The sequence below is a fragment of the Choloepus didactylus genome, chromosome 2, assembly GCF_015220235.1.
Source record: "Choloepus didactylus isolate mChoDid1 chromosome 2, mChoDid1.pri, whole genome shotgun sequence".
Lineage (NCBI taxonomy): Eukaryota > Metazoa > Chordata > Mammalia > Pilosa > Megalonychidae > Choloepus > Choloepus didactylus.
Window position 1 is genome coordinate 155,198,198 of NC_051308.1, and position 12,600 is coordinate 155,210,797.

Genomic DNA, 12,600 nt, shown 5'->3' on the forward strand with positions numbered 1-12,600 from the left:
CTCCTGCTCACCATAAAGAACTCAGCTGTGAGATGGGAAGACCATTAGGAGTCCATAAGTAGCTAAATCATGAAAATACCCATTGAGAATAGATCAAAGTAGGTAAACTTTGTTTTCGGCTCTCCTTCCATCCAATTTCCTATTATCATCCTTTCCAGTCATCCACCCTGATTTCCATTTCTCAAATGTTATCCTGGTCTTACCAAGTCTGAAATCAATACTCTTCAAAATGTGGTTGCCTAAGTCTCATTCATCATGACCTTGCTTGGTAACTAGAGCTGACCTGATAAACCAGTTTATACTAAATATATGAATCTCAAATAACAGCAATGTATTTTTGGCCCTTCTATCTAGTCAACACTCCTGCTTCCAAACACCATCAGGACACTTTAATGTTGAGCATGCCAGTGCAAATTTAAAACTGATATGAAGCAGAACCAGAAATTAGCCCTTATATATTATCCCATAAACAATTTCCACAATAATCAGTGTGGTGCTATTTCCTCTTCATTCTTTCTGAGCCAATGACAGGTTGATATTTGAAACTTTTTGAGGCTGAGCACTGACAACTTCCATGTTCAGCTCACATTTAGTGTTTCTTCTCTTCATTTTTTCTCATTGTTTGTTATATTGGCAAATCCCTCTCTGCCAATAGATTATAGGTACATTTTCAGGGAAGGTTTTTTTGTTTTGTTTTGTTTTGTTTTACCTTGAGCCCTCTCTTTAAGCAGCAGTGCCTTGTATGAGCTGCAGTGGAACACAGAAGTTAGACCCAGGGCCTTTCAAGGCCCAAATCCCGGGGTTCAAATCCTTGCTCTGTTATTTATTAAGTGTGATCGCTGAAGAAAGGGGTTCCCTGTATTTCTCTGTGTAACACATCTCTGAAAAGAAAGCCACAAGCTCCCCATCATGCTATTGATTACATTATTAAAATTTAATCTCTGAGCCATAACAGGGCACAGAGGCCAGAGAAGAAATTTTAGCAATGTGATGATTTTATTAAATGTTTGTGAGACTTAGTGCTAGAAATTACAAGTGCAATCGTTGGTCCTAGTTTCATAGACCATTAAACAAATAGCCTTTTTCTGTTTGGACTATTTTATTTGATTCAGGTAACATAAAAGACTTTCATAACAAGAAACCTGTGAAGAAAAGTTGACTTATCCCATGTTTGTCAATATGCCTCCATTTAATCATGCAAATTTTCAAATGAATAGTATACTTATATATTGCAAGATGTGACATTTATGCCTGAATATTGGCCTTCCCTACAATTCATGAATCTTCTCCTTCTACCCATAGCCCTTTCTTGGTTCTGTGTGACCAGAAAGCCGAACCTTGACCAAGAATCTTAGTTAAGGCTTTATAGTGGTAAACCAAAACATAAATTGTTAGATGAGCCCCATTTACTTTCAATGCTTGAATTGCTTTGGTGTAGTGAAATTTCCAGATTGTCAAGGGCTAAAAGAACATAGTAACAAAATATTCACTCTAACAAAAGATTAGACTTTCAATGACTGCTACTTATGCATACATAATATTTAAGAATTAGATGGCTATTCATAAATGAGATGACTACAAAATTTAAAAAGAAAGATTTAGAATGTGGTAGATCTGACTTTCTTTTAAAGAGATGGTCTTTTTCATATTTTTTTTGGAAAAAAATTTAACTCTATAAAGCTAGAGATAACAATAGATAGCATTTGCTTGGTGGGTGGTGTATTATTATGAGAACTATATTTGACATTTAAGAGTCTTGATGGATGAGCAAAGAACAGATAAATTCCAATGTGGGGAAGGAACATGAAGTTACAGAGCCTGTTTGTTGTGGTGAAGAGGTTAAAAAGCTGGGGTAATGCTTATAAAAAACACAGATGTAAAAATGCTAAGAAATCACCTTCACTGACCCATTCTAATAATTAACTACCACCAGGGACACATGCAAGTAGTTACAGGAAAAACTTTACAATCGTCACAGGAATTCAGATTTTTATCTAGCCATAAAATTTCATAAATTGCTTCCCAGTTGGCTCAAGAAGTTGAGGTCAACAATCTTTCTAAATAAAGGATAAATACTAAACCTGCCATTTGTACTTTTTCCTAAGGACAAGTTTCACATCTGGGCAGATCCAACAGTGAGTAGTGCGTATCAGGAGAAATGATCATTCAAGAAGAACCTTAGCCATTGGTCAAGGATGGGATCCACAAATGTGAGCACTTGATCTTACAAAAGGGAAGAAAAATGGTTTATTGGGTTAAAAACACTTTCAAGAGACTAATGAGGTGAGATAGGAGCAGACTAGAGTTAGAAAATCACAAACTTCTGATTTGAGGAGGACTTGGACTGTGAGAGAGAAGGGGAACCTATGTCTCATCCACAGACTGGTGGTGGAAAAGCCCCACATGGTGCAAATCCTGGGTGTCAAAGGGCCTCCTGTGTGTATTGAAGCAGGAACTCATGTGCACCTGCGAGCCATTTTTTTTTGCATGTACTGCAAAATTTGTATGATGTACAAATCAATCATAATAAAAAAGCAATCAATTTCATCTTAAATCTATAGTGAACAATTTTGTGGTGGTAAGTTGCTGAGATTTCCTTTGTGTTTAAATATGGCCTATTTTGATCCTTATCTTTGTCACTGTTTTCTATCCCTACCAACAACCCTTACACTGAATGAAATATATTAAACATAAAACCAACTGCACTTGGCCTGCTTTACTTCATGCTGAGTCACTGACTAGCTCTCCTTTCTTTGGCTTTGGATATCAGGTGTAACTCAAGCCTCTGGTTCCCCTTGGCCAATCCTCTTTCTTAAGGCTAGTCTTCTAGTCTTCCTGACATCTATGCCCCTTCCTCTTTTGTCTTCTGTTCTCACCAGCATAAAGCATCTTCTGGAAGGTTTTCAATTTTCCTGGATTTCCTATTTCTAGTGTCTCTCTTGATCTGCAGCTAATCCTTCCATGTCTTGGGTTCATTCCACTTGCCCTCTTTTTTAGAGCATATAGCTCCAGTTAGAGAATTCCCCTTCTCACACCAAGCTTTCATGGGCCAGCTCCATTCCTTGCACATTAAATACCAATGTCAAACTTTCTTGTAAGATTTCACTGAAATTCCATCTATGAGCACACTCCAGAATTCATGTCTTAAGAACTGCAGCGATTAAGCTGAGTGTGTTCAGCATACTTTAAAGAAAAAAATAGACATACATAACAGGCAATTTCTCTTAAGACACTTAAGAAAGTGCCTTCAGTGCTGAAAATGGAGCACATCATGCAATTAGTATTTATGGACACAGTTGTGGAAAACTCAATATCAGGAAGCAAAAGGGTGGAGAAAAGGGAAAAGGTTTATGAAGTGTTGTTTGTCTTTTGTTGATGACAAAGAGGAAAAAAAAAAGAAAGAAGGAAAGAAAGAGAAACTGCCATAATTCTGACATTGAATACGACTATGAAAATAACTGACTGGGATACATCCAATTTCAGGCTCCTCCCACCTCTGGATATTTTGTCTCTAAATCTGCCACCTCAGCTTGTGATCTTGAAATGGAAGTAACAGTGGGAAAGGCTAGTGGACATAAATCCTTTTACAAAGCAAACAACATGTATATTCTAGATGCCAACAGCACAGAGGGAAAAAAAAAAGTGCATCTATAAAAGTTTCAATGAAGAATAGTAATAACAGCTGATACGTGTGGATGCTTATTAGGAAGTCACCTTTAGAGATGATTTACAAAACTTAATTCATTTATTCTTCATAAGCACTCTATTATTAGTTCCCATTATTATCCTTATTTTATGAATGAGAACACGGAGGCCCAGAGGAGTTAAGTGACTTGCTCAAGGTCACAGAGCTAGTGAATGGAAGAGTGGCGTTTCAACACGGGCTGATCAGCTCCACAGTTCCCGCTCTTAGGTCTACACTAAACTGCCTCTAGGAGAAGGTAGAGGGGTGTAACTTAGGGCCCTTCCTCACTCCCTGAACACTGGATGTGAATTCCATGACTGTTCTGAGGGCTAAAGACGTGGTGGCCAGAGGTTGGAGAAGGATGGGAAAGCAGAGTGGATGGGCCTGCCTGTCAGCAAGGATTGCTCTTGAATGGTATGCTCATCAGTCCCTGGACTTGGCAATAGAGAGCACACATCTCTGGAAATCCAAGTAGAACCTAATTATGAGTCAAGCCCAGTGGATTTTCTCTTACGACCTGGTCCCATTATTGGCAATAGCTGCCGCTTTCTATCCATTAGAATTTTGGAGAGTGGGCTTCATTGATAAGTGTTTTGTGGGCTCCAAAACTTGTAAGATGCTTGGCATCTCTGTACTTACATCTTCCTGGAAAAATGTATTTTATTGTTTGGAGAAAGAAGACATATATCCACTTGAAGCAAACGTGGTGAAAGTTGTTAGCAAGTTTTATGGTTATATGTGAATATACATTTGGCAAATTCCATTTCAGAAAGATTTTTTGCATTTGGTTGTAGTGTTCTCTCCCTCCCTCCCTCCCTCTCCCCTCTCCCCTCTCTCTCTCTTTCTTTCTCTTGCCTTCTTGTGCCCTTGGCTCTCTTCTTGCATCCACCAGCATGTTCCTTCTCCCTTTTAACTCCTTCACCCTTTCCTCTTTAAAGAATAGATGATTCACAGAGCTTGACTACTTTGTTCCTTAAGGAGAAAACGTTTTTGTTTTTTTTTCCTGATATCAGTAAGTAAACAAAAATGAGACACTGGGCCCACTTGTCTTCAGTTATCTGAGCATATTGATAGCTGTGTTTCAAAGGTGACCTTACAGGGATCACAAATGAGACAATTTGTCAATATCAAGCAGCTAATATCTAACCTGGCCAACTCAAAAGGGTTTTGGATTAGACTGTTGAGAAATCATCATATACTCAGGTTGCTACTTTCTCTCAGCCTGTTTTTGCTTCTACTCAGGGTGAGGTGGTCCATGCAACAACAAAAACAAAAACAACAAAAACAGGACAGCAATGTTCCACCCAAACAGACATGCCCACAATTCAGCTCAAGGCTTCAAGACCAAGTATGTGCTCTAGAATCAAAGGAAAGCAACTGCTGCTTAGAGCTTGCTGAAGTGCCTGGGATTAACAGGTTTAAATGAAGAAGTTATTTTAGCCCATCAGTTTTCTGATGTTTGTGGGCTAAAGGCATGTCCTTGGAGATACAATTTTAATAGAAGTGGTGGTTGTGGTGGTTGTGGTGGTGTGTGTGTGGGTATTTGTGTGCATGAATATTTATTGCAAACTTATTCTTCACCTAGGAAGTTCTTGGCAGGAATTTAAAATGCAAGGGTTATAAACTAATAAATGTGCTTTGAACAGTGCCAGGTTTACAGTCAAGAGAGGACAGTACATGGCACTATTAAGGATAACAAGAAGAAGAATTCTCTGATGGGAACTCTAATAAATGTAGTAGCATGCTGTAATAAAGAGCACTAGAAAATGGATGAGGTATAACAAAATTATTCATAAAGAGAAATGGAAAAGGATGTCATGCTGAGTGGTTACATGCAGTTATACAGACACTAACAAGGTTATCACTAGAAGCTGAGTGCTAGTACGTTCACATATGTTTTCTAACTAGCACAAAGAGAGACTGTTTTTATCTTGAAGAACAGGAGAGCCTGGAGTTAGAGGTGTGTTAAATCTTGCTACTGATTTTTAATAATTCAGAGCCAAATAGCGATAATGGTTCATGGAGGTCAGTTTAATGAACAAAGCAGCCTCACTCCAAATTGTTTGATGGAAGGTTCTCTGCCGAGTTGCTAACTGGTATACTTTACAGCTATCTCCAGGGTTCTTTTTGATATGATATTATCCTCTTCACATACTGTGCTTTCTATACACCAAAATATAATGTGATGCCACGAGCTAGGTTGAAAACACTAAAAGAATTTTCAAATGAGTCCATGAGCTCTTGCTCTGAAGCCACAATAATGCTACAAAAACAGAGGCAGCTGCCCTGCTCATATACCTTTCAAGTAAAGTTTTTTAGGAACCACAGTAATTCAAAGAGTTGGCGAGGAAGTCTTCCGACAATCCTTGGAGCTAAGGAGAGAAGTCTACCCGCAATGTTTTCATTATCTGATCCTAACAACAATAAAACAGCAACAGATTTATGTGATGTTAACCAAATACTCTGATTGTAACCCATTCATAATCACATTGATAGGCAATAATTTTATTGATAGGCAGGACCTTCTATTTCTGTGAATTTTCCCTACATGATTTAACTTAAACAGCACAATTGCATTGATGTGTTTCAAATTCAACCCATAGGAAGAAGTTTTAGCTTAGAGATCTGAGGCCTTGGGATGGTTGGTTAGAACCAAATCATATACAATATGGCTAGGAATATCGGTGGCCGTATCTCAAGCCAATAAAAAATCATTGAAAATACTTTTCCTATTGAAATTGGCCCTTTTATTTTCCTTTTAGATTCCATTTTGAAACTGAGCCAATTCTATGTGCAGGAACACCAGAAGGCCCACTAACATTGGAATTCCTTCCAAAATTCTGCAGCTTTTGCCACGTAACATTTTGGACTGACTTGAACCTCATGGAATGATGGTTTGTCTCAGTTTCTTTCCTCTTCAGAGGCCTAAAGTGATATTCAGTGTGCTATTTAGAAGTACTGATGTAAAAACTGGGCAATGTGTGGGGTTTTTTTTTTCTTTCACAGTTTTAGCTTTTGGAATATTTTTTCAACTTCTTGCTCTGCCCTTCTCTGGCATCTTAAAATACTTAAGAATACTTAGGAAGGTAAAGGCATAGAAACAGATGAGAGGACTCTCATCTTTGAGAATAAACTTCTGGGCAGAGAGGGGTCCCTTGACAACTAGCCCTTCCTAGATGCCACACAACATTCGGTTACTCTCGCCTCTGTTGCCAGAGGTTCCTAATGAATTTGAGGCATGTAAAATCCCTCTCAAATGCCACTTGCCCAAATTTATTTATTGGGATTACAAGCCTGGAATAGAGGAAGGGCTTTTCCCCTCGAGTTGTAAATGCTATAATTGTGCATGCACTGATTCTCCAAGGTAAGCCACCTTGGGTTTCTCAGAGGTTTCATACTGAGGGTTTGGTAGAACCAAACATTTATGAATGGAAATATCGGGAGCAGGGAGTTGGCCATGGTGTTCGAATTGAGAAAATGAGTGCCCTTTTCTTAAATTATGAAAAGAAACCATCCTCCGCTCTCCAGGAGAAGCCCTCCACACTGGTGGAGCAGATGACAACCTTCATGCTAAGCGTAGAGAAGGATTAAATTTCTCCCCAACCTCATTTATTCAAACAATATTGTACAGCTGCAAAACTTATATTTTGCAAGCAATTTCTCCCACATCTAATTTGAGCCCCATACCACTGCAGAATATGTATTGTTGATCCCATTTTATAGGTGTGGAAACTAAGGCTTAAAAATACGATGTTTGTTACACAAATTCTTAGACGGCAAGTCGGAATGTGACTCAAGACCTTCCCTAAGTCCATTGATTTCTGCCTCCAAAAGTAGATGAAGACCTTTTGTCAGATATTAACAGCTTTACATGGTTCTTTGGAAAATAGGAAGTAGAGGTATAAAGGGTGAGCACATAAGGCAATGAACTTTGAAGGAAGCTGAGCAGATAGATGCCATGACATTATGCCATGGAGGAAAGCCTGGGCAGACTTCCAGGCCTAGGAAGCTAGTGTACCAGGGCCTCAGGGAAGGAGCAGATAGTAAAGTTTCCTAAACCTAGAGGGGAGAAGAGAGAAGAACTGGGAAGGGAGCTTGGATAAGCTCTAAAGACCAACTTCTCCTTCACAAATTTGCCTTAGGGAGCAATATAATGAGAACCTATTTGTGCAGGCCTTAATGCTTTGTAAGTGAAAGTGAATAAGACTTATTGAGGGGAGAATAATTTAAGCAAAGCCTTCATTTCTAAGGAGTGGTTAAAAGTCAGCTTGTAAAGGTTCCTGCTTCCCCACCTCCCCCAACCACTGCCCAAGTCATAAAGGGCCACAGTTAGTATGGTAGAACCATGGGACAAGTTCTGCTGTAAAGAATGTGTTAAAGAAATGCACATTACAGAAAGAAGGAAAACTAAGCAATACCAGAAAATATTTCAAGGACCCTGTATCATTGTTACTGGGAGGAAATGTCACACGTAGCTTCAGAGTAACTGTTTATATGGTGGAAAATCAATTTTGAAAAATGTAAGCAGTGGCCACAGAGGGGCCCTAGCTAGGCTTTGAAATAAAGCTCCTTTAAGTAGGACATAATTATTTTCTTTGACCAAAATAGTGGTCTTCATAAGGAATAAACATATTTATTTAATGCAACTGACCCTAACCTGTTTATCAAATGTAATCATAGGCCCATAAAAGAAATCTTGGTACTGGCACACAAGCATGTGTTTGATATCTGCTACAGGTGGAGGTAGGGCATCTCTTTTTGAGACATACTACAGAGTGGGAGCACGATGATAAGAATTCCGAAATCACCCACTGTATTAGTTAGGGTTCTCTAGGGAAACAGAATCAGCAAGAGATATCTAAATAAAGGATTTTAGAAAAGTGTCTCATGCAACTGTAGGGATGCAAGAGTCCAAATTCCATAGGGCAGGTAGCAACTGGCAACACTGATGAACTCCTCAGGAAACACTTTACTGGCTAGCCGAAAAAGGAGTGAAGGTCCTCTCTCTGTCTCACTTAAAACTCTTCAACCGATTGGATTAAATCCAGCTGATTGAATTCTCTCATTGTGGAAGACACACTCTTTGTTGATGTAATCAGTCACAGCTGCAATCAATTGACGGAAGACTTATCAAACCAGCCTTCTGGTTTATTAACCAGCCACAAATGTCCTTGCAGCAATGGTTAGGCCAGTGCTTGCTTGACGAGACTCCTGGGCACCATCACCTGGTTAGGTTGACACATGAACCTAACCATCACACCCACCATCTCATTGTCCATGTTGAATCTCCACCAACCTTGCCAGCCACATTTTATCTATGAAACATATTTGTGTTCTGAACAGCAAAACAAACTCATGAAATGAATTTGTTTTGAATACTGAAACCAAACTGGACTTTTTCATTGCATTGGTGGCTTTTTACATTAAATCTGGATATAGTTTTGTACCCACTTCCAGTCTGCAAAAAGATCTGTCACACTATGACTACATACTTGGTCTACCCACCTTCCTCTCTGAGCTACTGATAAGACTTCAACTCCCTCGCCCAAGTGGGTATCTCCAAAATCTATAGCTCTCTATTTATTCTCAGAGCCATAGAAGTTAGGTTTCTACCATCTATCCTGTCGGGAATTGCCATATTCTAAAGAAGTTTCTGCCCTTTAAACTCACTTTTACATAGTGAAAGATAAACAGAGAAGGCACTCAGTAAAGACAACTGACTGTAAATGACTAGCTGGACTGTCACTCATTACCTAGTTAAAGCTTGGCCAGAATTTAATGTAGATATTTTGTTCAATGAATACTTTTTGACTTTGGCAATTAAGAACTAGTTGGTACAGTAAGTAATTTAATGTGATTTTAAGCTTTTTTAGGCTTTAAAAAAGTTTGGAACACACACACACAAAACATAACTAAAAAATGTACAGCTCAATGATTTATCGGGAAGCAACCAGCATCCAGTCCTAAAAAAATGTAACACCTATTAAGTTGTCCCTTCTAATATTCATTAACTAATGCAGAAGATTTTTTTGTGTATTCCTATTCAGATGTATGTACCATATAGCGGGAAAGACAAACAACAACTCAATAAATATATAAAATGCCAGACAGATTTGTGATATGAAGAAAAATAGAGCAGGATAAGGAAACTGGAGTGTGTGGGTGTGGGAGAGGGGCTACTTTCTATGTAGTGTTACCAGGCAAGACTTTGGAGGACAGGAATCATGTTAAGTTTTAGTTTGTGCTTCTGGGTGCCTAGCCCACAGTTCCATTTAATAAATGTCTATTGAGTAAATTGAATGATAATATTATCCGGTATCCATAATAGAACAGAGCAATCATGTTTCATTTGGTTCAAACAAACAAACAACAAAACAACAACAACAAAAACAAACAATTACAAATTAGTTGGCTAGTTGGCTTTGTGGACATCAAAGTGGGCAAATGACATTTTGTCAGGATAGAAGGAAAAAAAAACTTCAGACACTGCACAGCATTGGGACAGGAAGTGTGATTCATTTTCAGGTACTTCCTTCTGAAACCATTGCACTGAATTAAGATTTCACAAGTTCAAGAGAACTTTCAATGTACAGCAGACTATTAAATTTGGACTAAACAGTGTTCACTCATCCATGTCTAGCCTTCATCTTCCTAAATGTTCCCCAAATCAGTGATTACATATTTTGAAATGCCAGCGAAAGTTAAAGAAAGGCAGTAGAGACACAGTATTATAAAAGATAAAGAACTGAAGAACCTAAACACTCTCCAATTTTGACATTGGCATTGCTATATAACCCACCAAATATCAGCTTAGGTCTCTGAAGATAAGAAGAACTGACTAGAGAAGAAGAGACTTTTCCTTCAATCAAGAAGATTTGGCCAAAGGTGTGGAAACCTGAAAGGAATTTCAGTGTGATTGGGCTTTCTGGTCTCCCTTCACATAGGATTGGCTCAGAGTTCAATTAAAATGGAATCTAAATGGAAAAACTAAAGGATCAATCTCAATAGAAAAATAAAATTTCACAGGACTTATTACTATTATTATTATTGGCTTAAAATACCTAAGGATGTAGTTTTTAAGGACACTGTAAAACAGAAGAAAGGAAGGGAGGAAGGATTGATTGATTGGTTGATTAAAAGGAAGAAGAACCTTCAACACTGACATTTTGAAGAATATTAGAAAATTTCAAAAACTGGAATTGAAATTTCTCCTAGAATTCTCACTTCACCTCTTCACTATGCCAATTAGAAAACTGTCTTCATGTTAGGCTAACCTCTGTATTGTGTTTCCGTTTTGCATCCATTCCAGAGTGATATACCAAGCCTTGTGTCCTACACATAGTAGGCCTTCCATAAATGATTTTATCAAATCCATTTCCAACTACCTTTATAATGACCCCTAATAATCTTTCTGATTGAGTTAAATCAATATTAACACAAGTGTGGAATTTGGTATTAAAATAATCCACATAATCATCCATTCAGTCAACCAATAAATATTAATTGCATTTCAGCCGTGTGCTTAGATGCTGGGGTTTTAACCATAAACAAGGCAGACATCATCCTTTCCCTGTGGATTAGAAAATCTAGCTAGAATGACATTGGAAAACCACCAGCATTATCTTTGTCATCATCTTCTTCTTCATCATGATTGTCATGATCTCCATCATCACCATCATCATAGCTAACGCATATTGAGGACTCCTGGGTTGGGCACTCTTTTAAGCATTTTACGTATATTTACTCTTTTAATATTCATAGCAACATTGTAAGTAGATAATAACATTAGCCCCATTTTTCAGATGAGGAAACTGAGGTCCTAAGAATTTAAGAAATATACAGAGTTAATTTTAATACACTGCTAAAAGTATTATGAGCTATAATGTGGGTCAAGGTAATGCTTGAAAGCAGCTCTCGGTATTATTGTCATTCCTTTTCCTCTGCTTAAAGAAAAAAAAATCTGGAAGACTTCAAAGTATTTTTTATTTTCAATTTTACTTTTACTTCTCTCATTTTCAATGAAAAACTCACTAAAGATAATAGTCACAATGGCTGTATGTACTTGATGTTTGGGAAGTTATTTGTTTAGATAGAGATGGTAATATACATTATGTGATAAGATCTGGACCAAGCCTGCCAAAGTGAGGGGGAAGGGCACACCAATGGAGATGTACACAAAAGGAGCTCTCCTTGGGTCTTTAGACCTCTGTGTTTCATTTTCTGACTTCACAACATAGATTTCCACAACAACTAGGCCTGCCATTGGATAATAACTATAACCAGTAACCCCTGGGACCCAACCAATTTATCATCTACTCTGCTGGAGAGATTTTTGGTTACTTGCATCCTGCCTTGTGCTGTGAGGTCTAGGGAAGCCAAAGGGTTGCTAATTGCCATGTTAAATTTTCCTGGCCTCAGCTATTCCCTCCTTTGTGTCCTTCAATCTCCCAGTCCAACTGGGGACATCCATAGGAATTTATCTGCTCACCAGAAACTCAAAAAGCATTTATTGCTAGTGTGTCTGTATCAGCAGAGGAGAAAGGTGGTTTTATTCAGGGTGGCTGTGCTCTGCATTTTATGATGCTATTTTATAATAGGAGGTTGAAATCTTCTGCCTACTGTAAGATAAAAGGGAAAGGAATTCACAACAGCTTGTGTTTGGGGAAACATTTTCTTGTATTTAAGGCTATCCATCAAGATAACAGTTATTACTAATATTCTTATCTGATGTTGTCTAAATAAAGTCCATTAACTGACTTTACATTCCTAGGACCAGTTGCTGTAACTTTATTACAACTGTCAGTACCCCATTCAAAATAATAATTCCATCATTGATTTCTACTTCTTTGCTTAAAGGCCCTTTTGGCAACTCCACTGAATTTCTGAGTTGAAAAAAATTGTGATGTTGGGTGGAA

The 12,600-nt window shown here is 38.1% G+C and overlaps 1 long non-coding RNA gene across 1 annotated transcript in view; it reads left to right on the top strand.

Moving 5' to 3' along the window:
* The window catches only part of LOC119518692, a 41,612-nt gene that overhangs the window by 28,040 nt on the left and 972 nt on the right, over positions 1–12,600 (top strand). Inside the window, exon 2 of the long non-coding RNA XR_005213817.1 lies at positions 2,106–2,210. This is a non-coding gene — a long non-coding RNA (uncharacterized LOC119518692). The remainder of the gene's footprint in view (positions 1–2,105; positions 2,211–12,600) is intronic.